The 20,436-nt window shown below is 45.7% G+C and overlaps 1 protein-coding gene across 3 annotated transcripts in view; it reads right to left on the bottom strand.

The window, feature by feature from the left end:
* Nucleotides 1–20,436, bottom strand: part of LOC137432596 (focal adhesion kinase 1) — a 134,189-nt gene that overhangs the window by 26,569 nt on the left and 87,184 nt on the right. The gene's annotated exons all lie outside the window — the stretch shown is intronic.

Here is a 20,436-nt window from a genome sequence, read left to right as displayed (position 1 = left end):
GTACCAGCCCAGAGGGGAGAGCAGTATTCCATTGAGCTGCGGATGAAAGCCTTGTATGTGGTGAGGAGCTCAGGTGTGCCAAGGAAGGACTTCGCACGACGGAGGATGCCGAGTCGGCGACTAGCTTTGGAGGCCAGATTTGAAATGTGGTTTTTCCAGGAAAGATCATGGCAGATAGTGAGACCCAAAAGCTTGAGTGACAGAACTTCTTGGAGAGGATTATTCAGAAAGTGGATGGGAGGGTTGTCCAGTCGGTCTTTTCGGAGAGACATCGTAAGAGTGTGAGATTTGTCAGGATTGAAAGACATGTTCCACTTGTTTGCCCAGTCTGTGATTTTGTCAAGGTCTGCAGAGAGTGAGGAGGCTGCAGACTGCCGATCTGAGGGATGAAGAATGGAGCGACAGAGAGTAGAGTCGTCAGCAAAGAGATAGAGAGGATTTTCAAGAGTCAGAGAGATCATTGATGAAGACCAGAAAAAGCACAGGGCCCAGAACACTGCCTTGGGGAACTCCAGCCTGAACAGGAAGAGGAGATGAGAGAAACCCATTCAGGGCCACACGTTGACTACGACTAGAGAGGAAGTCCGCCAGCCATGCGTGGAGATTTCCATGGATACCAAAAGAGGAGAGTTTGTTGAGCAGAGCGGGGTGCCAGACTGTATCGAAGGCACGTGATATGTCAAGGGAGACTGCTCTAATTTCCTGTTTGGCATTGAGGACCTCCATCCATTGTTGAGAAAGCAGAAGCAGCATGTCCAGAGTGGAGTGTCCAGGTCTGAAACCAAATTGATGATCAGAGATCAAGCCATTGGAGAAGAGGAAAGATTTCATATCTGAAGCAATGATGGATTCCATGACCTTGCTGATAATTGGGAGAAGGCTGATTGGTCTGTAGTTGCTGGGATCTGTTTTTGCACCTTTTTTGTGCAAAGCGGTGATGTTGGCAGATTTCCAAGCAGATGGAAGATGACCTTGAGCAAAAGAGAGGGTGAAGAGAACAGAGAGAGGGAGTGAAAGAGCGGAAGAACATGATTTTAGGACCCGTGGGCTGATGCCGTCAGGTCCAGTTGCAGAATCAGAGTCGAGGGTTGACAGACACTTTTCCACCTTGTCAGGAGGAAAGGACACAGAGTCCAGGAGCAGCTGGGTACGACTGGGTACGGTGGGTACAGAGAGGGATGGGTTTGGGACACAAGATTTAGAGGCAAACACAGAGTTGAGGCATTCGGCTTTTTCACGTGCGGAGTCAGCCGTGTGGCCATTTAAGGTGAGGGAGGGGATGGAGGGGGAACAAACACCAGAAACAGATTTTACCAGATGCCACCAGGATTTGGAAGAGGGAGACAGATAAGAGAGTTCGGTCCTGAGGACGGAGAGATATTGTTTCCTGGCTCTCCTGAGGGTGGACACACACTTGTTTCGGGCTTTGTGAAAGGAAATGAGATTTCCTTCCGTTGGATTTGCTTTCCAGGAGACGAAAGCAAGTTGTTTCGGGGCAATAGCCTCACCACAAGATTCCGTGTACCATGGACGGGAGGAAGGGTATGACAACTGAAGACGAGAAGGGATAAATCTGTGCATGAGAGAGAGCAATTTACTTTGGAAGAATTCCCAGGATGAGTTGATGTCAGAGGCAGTAGAGATGGGAGACCAGTCCAGATGATTGATGGCTGCTTGAAGACCATGCCAGTTGGCCTGAGTGAAATGCCAGACTCGTCGACGCTGAGGAGGCTCTCTGAAAATGGTCAGAGAGATGTCCACTTTAACAAGCACATGATCAGAAGAGCCGATTGGAGCAGAAGAAGAGCAGCAGACATTTTCAGGGAAGTTAGTCATAACCAAGTCCAGAAGAGAAGATTCTCCGTTGACTGAGATCCGGGTTGGGAAATTGACAGATTGTGTCAGTCCCAGTGAGTCACAGAAGTCCTTTGCTGAAGAGCCATGGCTGGTGAGAGAGGTACCCACCCCCAGCCAACTCGCATGGTGACAGTTGAAATCACCACATATGAGGAAGAGAGAGTTGGGATGGGTAGATAGAAGTTGGTCCATATTATCAGACAGCGAGATGTAGATGGAGTCATCACTGTTTGGTGGACGGTACAACACGCATATGAACAAAAGGTGGGAGCGAAGGGGAAGCCGTAGCCAAAGATATTCCTGGGGGTGAGGTGGAGAGAGGGCAGTGCAGGGCGAGTGAGGAAGAGAGTTTTTTTATAAAGATAGCAACCCCACCTCCAGGACGAGGCTCAGGTCTATCATACCGGAGGAGGGAGTAACCTGGGAGAGATACCAAGGAATCAGAGGCATCATGAAGGAGGAAGGTTTCTGTTAAGCAGATCACGTCTGGTTTGTCAGAAGCAACCTGTATGGAGAGATCAGTTAAGTTTGAGCGAAGGCCCCGGATGTTTGAGGTCCATACTGTTAAGGAAGAGGAAGGGGGAGCATCGGATACAGAACAGGGGGGGGGGGAGCGGTAGGGCAGGATGTGGAAGAGGAGGAAGAGGTCGGGAGAGCTGTTGCAGGTGTGTCAGAGATTACAGAATAGCTTGGAGAAAGGGAAGAATGGGGCGGACAAAAGGTTTGATGGTGTTTGGGTGAGGCGCAGTGAGGTGTTATTTGAGGAGGGGGAAGAGTGAGGCAGAAGGTTGAGGAAGATGAAGGTGAAAGTTGGAAGGGGGAAGAAGCGGGGAGGACGCTTTGAGGAGGAGGGGTGAGAGGGGAGTCTAGGAGGGGAGGAGTGAGGGAGAGTCTCGGAGGGGAGGGGTGTGGGGGGAGTTTAGGAGGGAAGGGGCAGGGGGGTTGATTTGAAAGGGATGGGTGTTTGGGAAGATTTGGGGGGGAGGGGCAAGGGGGAAGATTTGACAGAGATGGGTGATGGGGAAGATTTGGAGGGGAGGGGTGAGTGGATTTTGAAAAGTGTACAATTTATGGGAAACGAACATTTATTGCAAAATGAGTTTCTTGAGACATTCGAGTCAAAAATACGTTTGAGGACGCTGAAGGATGGGTGGAGTTCTGGAGAGTTTAGGGAATGAATGAAAGATGCACTGTAAGAGATGGAATTTTTTTTTTGAATGAATAGAATTGGTGAGCAAGTCGAAAGCATCCTTTTCTAGAAGAAGTAGAAAAAAGTGTTATAGAATATGACATAATAATAAAGTTCTTCAGGGGACGGATGAAACATGTATTAACAACTTGATCACGTGATCTCGAACAACGTGGTCGAAGAACGAAAGAACAAATAACGAAGAACGAAAGAGCAAAAGAACGAAGAACGAAAGAACAAATAAGAATGTACAAGCAGATAAGAACAGGGAAGGAAAAAAAAATTTTTTTTTTTTTTTGAGATTTAAAAACAAGGGACAATGGGTGAAAAGACCGTGAAAAACAGAGACCGACAGTAGTTGCAGCGCGATCGAAGAACCGCTGAGACAAAAAACAAAAGCCTCAAGCCAAGGTCTGAGGATACGGTAGCCTACTACTACTAGCACTACACTAGGCCTCAGAATACACGATACGAAAAAAACCGACGATTCTGTACACAGGTATGAAAAACCAACACCGAGAAACCTATTAAAGTCACCCCAATAGGTACATACACCGAAAGAAAGATAAAGATACGCCAAAAACACAAATGTGAAAGATCACTTAGCTTCGAAAGCGTGAGCGCATGGAACAGCTTCGAAAAGACGTGACCTCGCCGTGATCTCGGCTGAGGATGACTCAGCTTATAAGTTAAACTTAAACCAGATCTCACATATATAGTGCTAGAGCCCGTGGAAGAATAAAACTAATGATTCTAGAAACGCCAGCTCTCTACGGAAGCTGCAAGTGGGCCTGGTGGGGGTGGGGGGCGGAAGGAGGGGCTTTATTTTGTTTCCAATTTCTGGGATTTTGATTAATTTTTATTTGATTTAGCAATAACATCCAGTTTTCAAGTTATTCTGCCCAGCAGTGCAGGAGTACGTTATCAGGTCTGATAATTCACCCACTTTTTATGCTGATGCCCCACTTTCACACAAGAGTAAAAATCAAAGTTGGAGATGTCCATCCAAACTTAGGAGAACATTTCCATGCACATCCAGAGTATAACCACTACTTTCCAACTTATTCTGAGCAGCAGTTTAGGAGTGCTTAAAATACAGAGAATGTATGTAAATTGGCCATGTATTTTTCGATTTTATATGGTTTTTGTGCAGCGATACTATAATAATATTGTATACCTCTTAGACTTGTAATACACCCTCCCACTGGGAGCGGCACAACAAAATACACATTTAAATAGAGAAATTGCATCCCTCATCCACCCTTCATAACCACAGCTACTATGATTTTTTTTTAATGGCTAAAAGCCTCCCAGGCACACTCTAGGTACAACCACCAAATTTCAACTCATTCCCTTCAGCAGTTCATACACTGCAAAGAAGTGCATATAAGCCTGATCTAGAGAGGCACAAACACACAAGCCAAATTATATATATCGTATGATGCTGCGTGACAGGCTGATCCAGATTTAATGTCCAGTGCATTTTGTTGCAGTTTTTGCTTATTGCTTGGCAGAGGTCAGCTTATCCACAGCTCCCGATCCAGATTCCCAAAACGTGTTTGATGGTATTCATGTCAGGATTCTGTGGTGCCCAGCGAAGAAGCTGTAGCCCATTCCGTCTCTTCCAGGCAGAGGTGGTTCTGGATATGTTTTGTGTGACGTCATCTTCCTGCAGTAAATGTGTTGTAATTCTGCAAAAGCTTTGCTGGTACTCCACATAAGAAATCCACTTAGCACACAGTGCTGACATTAATGCCATCTCAATGTATGAGGAGCTGTGGAGAAGCCGACCTCTGCCAAGCAATAAGCAAAAGCTGTAACAAAATCTGCTCCACATTTGATATAATCTGCATCGGGCTGTCATGCAGAATATCAACACTTTGATTCCTTCATGGGTTCCAGCACTCTATGATGCCAAAGAATGCTACCACATACTAACATGTATAGCCTATTTACTTGTGGTTGCATCACATATTGTTAAAACTAAGTTCGTTTATCACCAGGGTGTTCATTTTATTCTGGCAAGGCACTGTGTATATATAGACAATAAGAAATAAAACGATTCCTTACTTATTATATTGTCACGCTTACAGCCCCATGCCATGACAGTGAATGAGTCGTGTGAGGAGCTATAAAACCGACGCAGAAGCAGTCGCTTTGTGAATGGCCGGCTTAATGCCAATTTGGAGGCGATCGTTTGCCTGAGCGGAGGTGAGTGATCATATTCTGAGCATGAGTTAACTCCTGTTGGTTGGTGTTGCCCAAAGAGCCACAAACCACATAGGACTACAGAACCACAAAGGACCGAAGAAGCACCAAAAAACCACCAGCTAACAACCACGAACCACCACACATGCGGTGTGTGCACTTTTATAATGCCCTGCGGGGCCGACCGCATCATCTGTGCCCATTGGCCCACCTTTACAAATGGTGATTGAGTTGCGTGCTTACCAGCCCATCCGTTGGCCTTGAGCCAGACAGATATCCATACATGGGCATGTTTCTGACACGTCTCATGCCCTTGCACTAACTCCACCTTTGCGCACCGCGCTGAATGGCTGTTTAGCTAAAGAAAAACTACATATAAGGACAGATAAATGGTGGGGAAGGCTCAATAATGTGGAAAGGCGGAAAGGTGGACTTAGATACAGACACTGGGGCGGGGGAGACAAGATCTTTCCAAATACATACTGTCGTGTCCCTGGTGATTAAAATCTTTACCAGGAAACATTAACCGCGCAAGCTTCAACTCCGAAGGTGTTCAGTTCAAATATGGCAGAGTTAATTCACGCGGGGAGGGAGGAGGGGGTGAGGCTGCTGAAATTCACTTACCTCACGGATCCCGACAGCAGCCTTCAATCCTGGGGAAATTAACTCAAGCGGGAACAGAATAAAAATGTACAAAAATAACAGCTTTATTAAGCGGAACCCGAGAACAATGAAACGCGCCGGTTAAATAAATGTCCTAAAATGGAGCGTTCCCACACCAGACGTACACACGGACGAAGGGATAAAAAAAACGCGGAAAGGAATGGGTGTGTGATTTATTACACTTAGCTCAACTGGCTGGTGTGTCATGGATCGTCAGGCTCGAGCACGCAGTCCGGACGTGGCACCGGTGTTGGCGGTAACCACTCGGTCTTTGGCGCGAACCTCTCACTCAGTGCTGCCAGGCCAGCGCACACTGCAGCGGCAAGCCTCGCGTCCCCGCGCGATCGCTCGCGAGGTTCCTCACGTGAACGCAGGGGAGGAGATTCGTCAGCGCTCCACCATCCATCGTCGCCCAACAAGCAAGGGTCCAGGGTCAAGAACGCAAGGGGCAACGTCAAGCGCAGGGAGAAGGTCCAGAACAAGGGAGGGTCCAGAACAAGGGAGGGTCCAGCACAAGAGAGAAAATGTCGATCTCTCTCCACCAATCCCTGCCGGCCAACACCACAGGCTCAGCTCTCCACCAATGGCCGCGTCACTTCGCTCTCATGCCATCGGCCGGTGGCCAATGAGTTTGTCGCTTTCGCTGAGTCTCCCTATTGGTGGTGTCTCATCCAATCGCTGCCCCTCTGGGCATGTCTATTTTGTCTGCTTGCTCGATGTTTTATCGCCATGTTGACGCAATGCATGGGCGCTTCCTGTCTGCACTTCCGGTGAATTTCATTGTGTTTGGGGGGACGGGAGGGGGAGGAATTTAATTAGTACGTGTGTGCTAATGGGCCTGTCTAGTGTCTATTGGTGTTGTGCCATACGGGACAAAGGATAGATCACAGAGATTTGACTAACAAGGTAGTAGTTAACATAATCCCTATAACTAGTTAACATGCCCCATTCCTCATAATGGGGACGAAGATACACTTAATCCGACATTCGGGCTAAACATGTCCCTGCTTATGTATATCAAAATGGTTCTTCTTCTTCATGACAGTCGGAGCATGATACCTACTCAGATCTACCTGATCTATATATCATGCTACCCCAATATTCATAACAATACTCAACACTATCATTGATGATAAATACACCACACTTACTCCAATGTGTACTATTAAGTAACTATTCTAATCTATCCCCCATTTTACCACCTGGACCAGGTCTGTAACACTGCCCCCTCCGCCCCCCCCCCTCCACTCTCTCTCTCTGAAAGACTGGTCTCCATATCTGGAGTAAGAACAGTGTCAGGATGGCCATTTATCTACACATAACTCCTTCTAGTCAAGGACATTAAATACTTACTTATTGCTTGGCAGAGGTCAGCTTATCCACAGCTCACCTGATTGCCATGAAATTGACGTGATTGCCAGGCAGTTGCCATGAAAAAGTTCATTTCTCTGGTCTCGCTGTTGAGAATCTTCTCGACCCAAATCTCCCAATGTGCATAGTACCTCGTGCAGTGCCTTCATAAAGTATTCACACCCCTTGCCATTTTTCACATTTTGTTGTTAGTCTGAATTTAAAATGGATTTAATTGAGATATTTTTTGTCACTGATCTACACATAATATCAAAGTGGAATTTTTTTAAAGCAATTTTTACAAAATGATTAAAAATGGAAAACAGAAATATCTAATTTAAATAAGTATTCAACCTCCCAGGTCAATACTTTATACAAGTACCTTTGGCAGGGATTACAGCTTCGAGTCTTCTTGGTATGTCTGTATCAGCTTTGGACATCTGGATTTGGGGAGTTTCTCCCATTCTTCCTTGCAGATTCGCTCAAGGTTTGTGAAGTTGGATGGGGAGCATCGGTGAACAGCAATTTTCAAGTCTTTCCCCAGATTGCCAATGGGATTCAGGCTTTGGCTGGCCCACTCAAGGACTTTCACATTCTTGTTCCGAAGCCATTCTAGTGTTGCTTTGGCTGTATGCTTGGGGGTCATTGTCCTGTTGTAACGTAAATCTTCACCGCAGTCTCAGGTCTTTTGCACTCTGAAGAAGGTTCTCCTCAAGGATTTGCCTGTATTTGGCACCAGTCATTGTTCCCTCTATCCTTACAAGTCTCCCAATCCCTGCCACTGAAAAGCATTCCCATAGCATGGTGCCGCCACCACCATGCTTCATGGTAGGAATGGTGTTAGATGGATGATGAGCTGTACTTGGCTTCCGCCAGACTTGGTGATTTGCATTCAGGCCAAAGAGTTATATTTTCGTCTCATCAGACCACAGAATCTTTTGCCTCACGCTCTCAGGGTCTTTCACGTGCCCATTTGCAAACTCCAGGTGTGCTGTCATGTGCCTTTTTCTCATGAGTGGCTTCCATCTGGCCACTCTCCCATAAAGCCTAGATTTGTGAAGTGCTGCAGAGACTGTGGTCCTTCCAGCAGGTTCTCCCATCTCAGCCAAGGAACTCTGTAGTTCCGTCAGAGTGGTCATTGGGTTATTGGTCACCTCCCTGACCAAGGACCTTCTTGCGTGGTTGCTCAGTAGCTCTAAGAAGAGTCTGGGTAGTTCCATACCCTTTCAATTTCCTTATGATGTCACTCACTGTGCTATTGGGAACTTTCAACATTCTAGAAATTGTTTTATACCCTTCCCCAGATCTATGCTTTCTCACAATTCTATCTTGGAGTTCTACAAACAATTCTTCGGACTTCATGGTAGAGTTTCTGCTCTGACATTCACTGTCAACTATGGGACCATATACAAAAGGTGTGTTTCTTTCTAAATCAGTTCCAATCAATTGAATTAGCCACAGATGAACTCCAATCAAGTTGTAGAGACATCTCAAGGATGATCAAAGAAAATTGGATGCACCTGAGCTCAATTTGGAGTGCCATAGCAATGGGGTTGAATACTTATAGACTCACGACGTTTTGAGCTTGTAATTTTTAATTATTTTGTAAACATTTCCATTAAAAATTCCACTTTGACATGATAGGGTATTATATGTAGATCAATCACAAAAAATTCTCAAACTTAATCCATTTTAAATTCAGACTGTGACACAACAAATTTGAAAAAAGTCAAAGGGTGTGAGTACTTTCTGAAGGCACTGTACTTTATTGTGATCGGAAATTCATAATAATCATATTTACATGGGGCAGTGGCTCTGAGGAAGGGCATCCATTCCTTTATTCCATCTCCACTCAGCAGCTTCCCCATTTCATTGTTTATCGGCTCATGTGACCGGCACAACAAATGTCCAGGTGTCTGGCGTCTTCATCAGTGGACCATGCAAAACTGATGACCAGCTGACAGGGCAGTAGGCACGCAGGTGGGTGGAGGAGAGCTGTCCTTCAGACGACAGCAGACAGGACAGCCGGCTTCACCCAAAGCTAATTATAACTCTAACTATTTCTAATTCCATTTCACGAGTCCAGGTTGTCTAACTCTCTCATGTGAATATTACATGATAAACCTCCTCGCCTCCCTGGAAGGTAGCACAGGCACATGCCAGGACTAAAAGGTTGGAGTGGTGTTGCCCTGCCTGGCTCACCAGCGAAATGGCTCAATGGGAGTTCTTACCCCTTTACAAACAATTTGGAACTCAATGAATCCTTGCGAATGCCAATTGCCTTTGTCCTAGCGGCTGTATACATTAAATGGTGTGAAGGGGAAGCATTCTTAATCTAAGAATGTAATCGTAATATCAACACAAAATTAGCGGTCTGCATGTGCGGCAAAATGAGTCAAAACAAATATGAAACTGAGGGTATTCATAGAATACTTACCATGCGCAGTCAACTTGGTGTGAGCCAACTTTTCCGATTTTTAAAAGTTTTTTTTCTTTGATCCAATATGGCTGCCAGACCACGTGAGTGATGACATCATAAATTTATATTCTCTAATATAATTGTTGCATAGATCACGCTCATTAAATTTCAAAATTATCAGACTAAGTGTTCTTTCTCTCTTCCGTGGACATCCCTCTGGCCATTCTCAGAGAGCCTCCTCAGCGCCGACGAGTCTGGCATTTCACTCAGGCTGACTGGCACGGTCTGCAAACAGCCATCAATCATCTGGACTGGTCTCCCATCTCCACTGCCTCTGACATCAATTCTTCCTGGGAATTTTTCCAAAGTAAACTGCTCTCTCTCATGCACAGATTTATCCCATCTCGTCTTCAGTTGTCTTACCCTTCCTCCCGTCCATGGTACACTGAAGCTTGTGGTGGGGCAGTTGCCATGAAGCAACATGCCTTCACCTCATGGAAGGCTAATCCAACTGAAGGTGATCTCATTTCCTTTCACAAAGCTTGGAACAAGTGTGTGTCTACCCTCAGGAGAGCCAGGAAACAATATATCTCTGCTCTCAAGCACTGGCCTCACTAGGGCGGTGCAGGGGGTGCGGACTGCACCGGGTGACACTATCAGAGGGGGTGACACCAAATTTTTGCAGTGTTTCAGCAGAGATTTATTAATTTTTATAAAAATATCCCTGTAGTTAGTTATAACAACTAAAAACATTTTCCGTAAGCCCAGCTTACATGTATCAATATACCTACAAGGCTAAAACTCTATGCTAATTTACTTTATGAACCTTCTAATGCGCTCCGGTCAGAGCGGTCATTATTACCCAATTACAATGACGCTTCAAATCACGTGGTTTCGTCTGCACGCGCTACAAGCACACGCTGTTTGCTTCTTCTTCTTCTTTTTTGAGGTTTAATGGTGCTTTCAGAGCCGCGAGGCTCTATATACGCCACGCACCCTAACATCCAAACAAACCAACCAGGAGGTTAACACGAGAAAAACTAGAGCCTCACACTGCTAACCCCGTCTCTTTGATAAACTTTAAGACTGTTCTACAAAACCCAGGATGTTTCAGATCCAGCCAGCAAAAGGCTTCCGGCAGACCTGACCACGTGATCCCCATTCCGCGGACAGAAAGCTGAAGACGAGATCTAGCGTTATTATAACGCGGACAAAAGGAAAAAACATGGTCCAGATCTTCGGGAACCTTACACCGATCGCACCACCCCGAGGGATGGCACCCGATCCTGTGAAGATAAAAATTGAGAAAACAATGTCCAATTCTAAGGCGAGATAAGATAGACTGCTCCCTGCGAGGGAGCCGGGGAGACAACCCCAAGGACGCGATCGATGGATGCACCTTGTGACACCACCTCCCCTTAGGGGAGGAGTCCTACTGACTTTGCCATATAACATTAATTTTCTGTTTAATTAAATTAGAGAGGTCTGCCTGGCCTAGTGGAACCGGGGTTTCGAAATCCAGATTGAGGGTGCGTTTGGCCGCCTGATCACACACTTCGTTGCCTGCAATGCCCACATGGGCCGGGACCCAGCATAGATCGACGACCGTGCCCCTCCAATGGGCCAAACTTACGAGATGAATTACCTCAAGAACCAATTCGTTCCTACTGCCAGGCTGGAACGACCTAAGCGCTATCAGAGCCGAGAGGGAGTCGGAAAATATGACCGCGCTGAGGGGATAAAAGTCTATAATCCATTGAAGAGCCAAAACAATTGCATAAAGTTCTGCCGAAAATACCAACAGGTGGTCTGAAAGCCTGAAAGCCTTGGTCACCTTCACATCAGGGATGCAGAAGGCAGCCGCAGTACGGCGAAGACCCGGATCTTTGGAGCCATCTGTATAAGCATGGAGAGATTGACTCCAGAACTTGTGAATGAATTCCACAGCCATGTTACTTGTCACGACGGGATTGTCCCTGTCTGTCATACTCTGTAAATCCAAGTGAATTCTTGGAACCACGAGGGTCCAAGGCGGCCATAGGGACACTTTATTGGCTGTGTTAACCGGGGGGAGGTCCAACCCCAACCCCTTAACCGCCCTGACACACTTGAGACCAAAAGGGGGAAGCCGACGGAGATTACCGAGAGCATGATACTCCCAGCAATCCAGGAACAGAGAACTGCCAAGATGATTTACCCCGAAGGAAATGCATTTGGACCAGTATTTGAGAATAGACACTTCCCATCGAAGTGACAAAGGCAGCTCACCCGCTTCAACCAGGAGAGCGCTCACTGGAGAGCTTTTAAAGGCACCAAGACATATGCGGAGAGCTTTGGACTGAACTCCTTCCAACCTCCTCTGGATGGACAGGGACATGTCCCAAAAGGCTTGACACCCGTAATCAAAGTGCGAACGTATTAGAGCTCTGTACAAGATAAGGAGGCTATCCTGGTGGGCACCCCAAGAAGTACCCGAGATACAACGGAGAAGGTTGAGACCCTTCGAGCACTTAGCTACAAGTTTGGCACAATGGGCATTCCAGGTTAAGCCCTTATCAAAGATCACCCCCAAAAAGGGGACCACTGGAGAGACTTTTAGGGCCGTGCCATTGACTGTTAATCTGACGTTCTTGACCTTTCTCTTGAGAGTAAAGATTCCAAGCTTAGACTTAGGCCCAGAGATGGCAAAACCCCATTTTGCAGCCCACTGCTCAATACTGACAACATCAGCCTGAAGGCGCTTGGAGATGAACGCACAGTTCCTGCCCCGAACCCAGATAGCTATATCATCGGCAAACAAAGACAAATTGCCCCACACCCCTGGAAGAGAGGCAACATCATTTATCATTATGTTGAAAAGGGTGGGACTAATACAACTACCCTGAGGAATACCCTTTTTAGTGAGAAACACGGAGGACAGAGCAGCACCAACACGCACTTGAAAAGATCTGCCAGACAGGAAATCACGGACCCACCAGAAAAGTCTGCCCCTGATGCCTAACTGGTGAATCTTAAACAGAAGACCGTCCCTCCAGACAGAATCATAGGCCTTCTGAATATCAAGGAAAACCCCCAGCACCGACTCGCGGCCGATGAAAGCCTTCCTAATGTCATTCGCCAGAGAGACTATTTGATCTGAAGAGGACCGACCCCTCCTGAATCCACTCTGACATCTATTAAGCAGATTATTCTTTTCTAAGTAAAATATCAGGCGTTCATTAACCATCTTCTCCATAAGTTTGCTAACAACAGAAATAAGAGCTATAGGGCGATAAGAGGATGGGTCTGTAGGATCCTTACCAGGCTTTAGAACAGGAATGATTATGGAGTGCTTCCACGCACCAGGGAGCGTACCTGAAACCCAGACCTTATTGATCAACACCTGAAACACTTCCAAGACACTATCATCCATGTGCTTGCACATGGAGTGAGTGAGCGAATCAGAGCCAGGAGCACTATTCTTGGACTTGGAAATTGGAAATGACCTGCTTTAATTCACCCAGAGAGAAATCCATGTTAAGCGGAGAATTATCCGGGCTCACATCACAGAGAATGTCTTTGTGCTGGGAGACAAACTGACGCTTGGCCTCACCTGACTCCGAATCGACAGGATCATCACCTGACTGATGTGAAAAGAAGGCCGCTAAAGCAGAGGCCTTCTCCTGGCTTGAATAAACAGGGGCGTTATTGCTGACCAACCAAGCTATCGACCACCCTCCACCATTCCTGCCATACATACTTCTAACCCTACGCCAAACAGAACTAATGGAGGTGTCCGGATTAATAGACGCACAAAATGCTCGCCAAGACTCTGACTTGGCGCGTTTAATTACCCGCTGAGCTTGAGCTCTTCTTCTCTTGAACTCGATGGCATCTTGAAGCAGCAAGGATTTCCTAACTTTTTTAAAGGAAGACTTTCTGGCCTTAATGGCCCTCGCGCATTCCTCATTCCACCAGGGAACTTTAATTCTCTGACCGATCTGACATTTACAAGTGGGGATAGACTCGAGAGCACTGCGATAAACACCTTTGACTAAACTATTACTGAAGATATCAGGATTCTCGTTAAATAATTCAGGCTTGACCACCTCGGAGCAACATCTGGAAAACTTACCCCAATTAGCCCTGGAGAGACTCCAAGAGGGAGGCCTATCCAACCCCTCCAGGTCTCTCTCCAATTTGAGGTGAGTGGACACCGGAAGGTGGTCACTACCCAGACTGTCTGGAAGAACCCTCCATTCACACCTTGCTGCAAGCGAGGCAGAGACTATCGTGAGGTCAAGAGGGGAAGACCGACCAGAGCCAGGATTTATGAAAGTTCCACTACCATCATTCAGTATTACCAAGTCAAGGTCGTCCATCACCTTCTCCACACAAGAACCATTACTGTCCATGAGCTTAGAGCCCCATAGAGTGTTGTGGCTGTTGAAGTCACCGCACCAAAAGATTGACCCTTCGCACTTGCATAAAACCTCTTTAAGCGCAAGAACATTCAAAGAGAGACACGGATTATAAAAGTTAACCACTGAGAAGGTCTCACTAGGGCTAGGAAATATAACCACAATACACTCCAACTCCACATGACAATCTATAACCCTATGAGGAACTCCTGACCTCACAAAAACCCCAAATCCCCCCCCCCCCCCACTGCCCCTAGCTCTATCCCTGCGAATTAACAAATAATTTGGAATCCTATATGAAATGTGGCTCTTTAACCAAGTTTCCTGGATACATATTATATCTGGTTTTACTATGAGATCACTTAAAAATTTAATAAACTCTGAACCGTGAGCAGGTAAACTTTTCGCATTCCATTGAAGGAGCCTCGGTCCTAAAGAAAGGGGGGGGGGGGGGGGGTCTTTCTGAGGCCTGGACTTCGACCCGCTCCTCTTGTGCCCCAACAGAGCGTGGATCTGACCAATGGAAAATTCCTCCCAACCCAGATGCTTAGCCGCGGCAACCGACACAGCACGGATTTTGTCCGTTTGACTAGACGCTACTGCAGAGCAGTTGATAGATTCGGAAATAAACGCAATAAACGCGTCTTTAGAAATATTTAAATCTGAATCAGATTTGGCTCTCTCTGATCGACACTCGACTCGCTCAGTTTCAGTCTGGACTCCTACTGTTTGGGTAGCGACCTTCACCGAGCCAATGGGATTAGAGTTACGCAAACCTGCATACGAGGCAGGTTTAGTCCCAGAAACTTTTGAAGCGGCTTCAGCGTAAGTTAATTTTTCCTTTACCTTTACCTGCTGAATTAGCGCTGCTTTTTGAAAAACCGGGCAGCCTCGGAAAGCAGAGCTGTGCGCCCCACCACAATTCCCACAATGCATTTGCTCACTCGGGCAACCGCTACGCTCATGCTCGCCGTTGCATCTGCTGCAGTGAACCTTGCCCCGACAAGCTGGGGCCGCATGCCCAAACCTCTGACACTTGTAGCATCTAAGAGGAGCCGGGATGTAATCTCTTACCGTGAAGGCCAAATAGCCGAGCACTACCTTTGATGGAAGGCAAGGACCACTGAAGGACAACAAGACTGATAAGGTGTTCACCTTCTCTCCATCCCTGAATGTGGTAAGACAGCGAGCCTCAGTCACACCACTGGAGGCCAAGTAACTCTTAATCTCTTCAATTTCTATGGACGAATACACCCCATAGATGACACCACGACATTCTCTCATGTACTTTGGGATTTGACACGAAACACAGACCTCACCAAAATGGGTTGCTTTCAACACCTTGTCCCTTTGCCCGGCTGACTTGCACTCAAGGAGCAGGTCGCCCGACCGAAGCACTTTCGCAGACACTACCTTCCCCGAACTCTTTCTTTATGAGCTCTGCTAACTTTATAGGGTTGGACGGACCCACACGATTAGGCCTCTCAACGGCCGCCACAATGACCACAAACTTATCGAGCGAATCAACGGGTTTGCCAGAGGCCTGGGAGAGGGAAGCCCTATGCTTGGGCTTCCCAACTGAGGACACCTCATCAGAGGACACCTGGCCTCCCCTCTCTCTCTTCCGAGGTTTGCTAACAGATTTAAAAGACCCCTCCCCATCCTCTCCCGAGAGACTCTCCATTTATTCCTACTAGCGGGAATTTAATCTGGACCGGGAATCAAGCCCGGAAGTGCGAGCAACGAGACCGCAACGAGACCGCAACAAAAACGAAACGAGGATCACGCAGCCCGATCGCCACACCCTCAACACCTCCCCCATTCGCCACACGCTGTTTTCGTTGCAGCTGGTGTTTTTATAGTCGCTGCTTTTGTCAAATTTTCTGGTGTTTTAGCTACAATATTGTGGTAATTAGTATTTGTGAACCTATATCAATAACTTTTTTGAGAATGAAGTAGTAATTAAAGAAAAAGAAGGAGAAAATAAAAAAAGGCTTTTGGCTTCCGCTCAGTTACTAATAATGTTGTAATTCAATGTAGAAAGATTTTACAAAACAATTTTGTTGTTAGTATTCATATAATCTAAGAAATATTACTGTAATGACTGCCAACCAGATGAGGTTTCATAACTAAGCAAACCTTTCATTTTGGTTTTGCCATGCTAAAGGTTGTGGCGGTGTAGCAGCTGTGGGAATGAGGTTTTAACGGTGGTTCACACCTTGTTTTTCTTAACAGCACTTTACATATTGATTTTTGTGACGTACACCGGCAACATTAGGCCCCATAGCTATTTCCATCTTTTAATTAGTGAAGTCTTTATAAGTTTCACGATCTGGAGCGCGATCATGTGGTGACGCAATTTGTAGCGGCCATGTTTGTTCTACGAACCGGAGAACATCGTGCTGAGAGTGAACACTGAAGTCTTGCGAGAGATTAATTAAGGATCCATAGTTGGTATGTAATCAGTAATCTCATTCGTTTCCTTGATACATAAAACGTTTATCACATTGGTCGTTTATAGGACATTTGTTTCTTTAGCTGGAAGAATTCGATTTGATGTGTATATCATTGCTAACGGTCCGTATTCGCCATTGCTGTTTTCTCGTACAGAACGACAAGAAGTGTAATTGTTTGTGTCGAAGCCGAAATTGTGAATTGCAATTTTTGTAGCTTGTAATGAGATCTGTCGGTAATTTCATGCTCGTTTATCATGTTGTAGTTTCACGGAGCCAACGAATAAACGGCTTCTGTACGAGACCCAAGGTTTCCTGAGAATGAGATCTCATTTGCGCAGTGCTCCTCTATTACATAACCTGAACCTTGACGGTTACAATTACATTTAAGCAATTTACAACTATATTTATCACATTATTCTATATTTTTACAACTATGTATTTTGTTTCAAATATTGCTAATTTGTCTTTTTTTTTTTATTGTGCAGGGATATTCTATCATGCCACATGGAGTGCATAAATCAATATCAAAGAGGTCAAGTGGATGCCAGCAAAGGAAAGCAAAAGAGGCAAGAATTACATCATTCAAAACACTTGCTGGATCCATGCTTCAATATGTCAAAAGACCAGATGATGGCCAGGGTTAATCAAAAGACACTGCTCGTCAGTGTCCAATTGATAAAGTTGATTCTTCTGATGCTAGCATGCATTCTGCAGAAGAGCAAGGAGTGGAAATGGCAGAATTTGAAGCAGAAGAGAGTGCTGAAAGTGACTCTAGCCATGACACTGTAAATGAGATGAGTGACGTTAAGGAGAAAGATTTGCAAATTTTATGTGACGTTTCTTTCTGGGAGATACCAGTTCCAGATCATTTTTGGGTAGAAATCATCAAAAGGAGAAGTGCTTCTTTCCAGAACAAAGACGGGCCTTTCAATGTTGCGGCACGGCAAGATGCAAAAGCAAAGGGAGATGTGCGCCAGCTTTCAAAAGAGTGGTTTTACAAGGTGATGCCAAATGGTAAGAAAATTCTGCGGTCATGGATGGTTTACTCACTCGTCAGCGAGAATTTATACTGTTTTTGCTGCCGACTGTTTGCCGTTCGTGCTACAGATACGACATCCAAATTTGTGACTGGGTTTCAGAAGTGGTGGAAACTGAGCCCGAAAGTACATAACCATGAGACATCCGAAGAACACCCCATCCCTCTCTGTCTCCCCACTCCCCTCCCCCTCCCCCTCCCCATACTCCTCCGCCCCCCCCCCCCCCCACTGTCCTTACCGCTACCTTCCTCTCTCTTTCCCTCACTCCCCTTCTCGGACTACCCCTACCTCCTGGGGTGTACAGTATAGCAACATGTGGTGAGACAAACGGATGTGTCGACCATTCGCTTAACTTGTGCAGTCAGCACTTTTGCTGAAAATGCAATGAAAATGCGTGTGAGACATTTTTTGGAACTCTTGAGACAATGTTTTCTTTCTTTGCTGCTTCCACCAATCGATGGGATGTGTTAATTGACCATACTGAAATGTCAATGAAAAGGCTATCAACAACATGCTGGAGTGCTCATCATGATGCAGATGTGAAGCCAGTTAAAAGTTTGAAAATTTAAAGCCAGTTAAAGTTAAGCCAGTTAAAGAAAAGTTTGTGGCTGCAATTGAAGCTCTTTGTGATCCACATAAAAATTTGGACACAAGAGGAGCAGCACAAGGTCTTTTGCCTGCTGTCTGTGATTTAACTTTTCTGTGCTGCCTGTACTTCTGGTGGGATGTACTTCAGGAAGTTAATCTTACACAGCAGTACCTGCAGACTAAGGGCTTAACTCTCGACAAGGTGGTGACAAAGCTAGAGGCACTAAGACTTTTTCTGCACGAGGAGCGCAGTTACCTAGTGGAGCATGCAATTGAACAGGCGCTTTTAAAATCAGACGAATATGGAATTGCAGTGGAGAGAAGAGCCAGGTTCAAGAAGAGGATGGCAGGGGAGCAGGCAAGCGATGCTGGACGCACTCTGCAAGAAGAAAATAAGAGGGCGATGCTTGAGTGCATTGATCGCTTTCATTCTGAACTCCAGATCAGATCAAGAGCCATCAAGGAAGTAGCAGCCATGTTTGAGGCTGTTCAAGTGAAGAGTCTCATATCTGCCACTGAAGAAGAGTTAAAGCTGTCCATTCCAAAATTGACCACTTTCTATGATGAGGTATCCGAGAGTGAGCTTTTAATAGAAATACCAAGGCTGAGAAGGAACCTGAAAGCAGCAGAGATTGATCTGGAAGAAGCCAAAGATTGGGCAACATTAGACGTTTTGACATTCATAGCTGAATGGGACTTCGTAGAATCTCTCCCAACCCTTTCACTAAGCCCAAAATTATTTCTGACGATCTGTGTGTCTGGCTTCATGTGAGAGGAGCTTTTCAAAGCTGAAACTTATAAAGAACTATTTGTGATCTACCATGGGACAGTCAAGGCTTTCCGATCTTGTGATATTATCAATTGAAAGCGAGTTGGCCAAAGGCATTGATTTCGATGAAGTGATTCACAAGTTCACAGTTTGAAGGCCAGGAAAGGAAAGTTCTGAATTAGTCGAGATGTTCACCAAGTGCTGAAATGCTTGTGTATTTGTTCCTGTTTATTTTTATGGTATCATTTCATTGATGAGTATATTTCCATATGCAATTGTCTACAAGTTCTACATTATTTGGGCCGTTATTGATTATGCAAACCTAATCCATTAATGTATCATGTAACAATAAAGTTAAAATCAACATAATTTTGATGTAGTTCTTGAACGTTTTTACTTCGAATTCTATTGTTTTCTTACCGAACTTTCACTTTAACCACATGAAACTATGTAAATGTAAATACATTTAGGTTGTGCGTATGATATTGTAATTAAAGGTGTAATTTTAATTTTGCTAGTCGTTTGTCACAACTGTTGCCATTACATTCGGTGATATATGGGAATTACGATTTACGAAGAACATTAGGAGAAAAAACATTACTAAGGATTCTGTATGGTCTGGTTCGGGTGGAGGTCCATGGGGGGGGGGGGGGGGGGGAGGTAGGGAGGTGACACCATGAGTTACCACACTGGGTGACACCAACCCCAGTGACACCACTGCTCTCAAGACTGAACTCTCAAACCTGTCTCCCTCCTCCAAATCGTGGTGGCATCTTGTCGAATCTGTTTCTGGTGTTTGTTCCCCCTCCATCCCCTCCCTTACCTCAAACGGCTACAGAGCTGCCACCGCACGTGAAAAAGCCGAATGCCACAACTCTGTGTTTGCCTCAAAATCTTGTGTCCCAAACCCATCTCTTTCTGTACCCACCTTACCCAATCAAACCCAGCTGCTCCTGGACTCTGTGTCCTTCTCTCCTGACAAGATGGAGAAGTTTCTGTCAAACCTCGACTCTGATTCTGCAACTGGACCAGACGGCATCAGCCCACAGGTCCGAAAATCCTGCTCTGCCACTCTATCTTACCATCTCTCTGTTCTCTTCACCCTCTCTTTTGCTCAAGATCATCTGCCATCTGCTTGGAAATCGGCCAACATCACAGCTTTACACAAAAAAGCTGCAAAAACAGATCCTTACAACAACAGACGAATCAGCCTGCTCCCAATAATAAGCAAGGTCATGGAATCAATCATCGCTTCTGACATCAAATCCTTCCTCTTCTCCAATGGATTAATCTCGGATTCAGACCAGGTCATTCTACTCTGGACATGCAGCTTCTGCTGTCTCAAACAATGGATGGAGGTCTTTAATGTCAAACAGGAAATCAGAGCTGTTCTTCTCGACACATCACGTGCCTTCGATACGGTCTGGCACCCCGCTCTGCTCACCAAACTTTCCTCCTAAGGTATCTATGGAAATCTGAACGCATGGCTTGCAGACTTCC

The sequence above is a fragment of the Myxine glutinosa genome, chromosome 8, assembly GCF_964187855.1.
Source record: "Myxine glutinosa chromosome 8, kmMyxGlut1.1, whole genome shotgun sequence".
NCBI classification, from domain to species: Eukaryota; Metazoa; Chordata; class Myxini; order Myxiniformes; family Myxinidae; genus Myxine; species Myxine glutinosa.
Note: the sequence above shows the minus strand (reverse complement) of the source record. Positions and strands in the feature narration are given on the sequence as shown.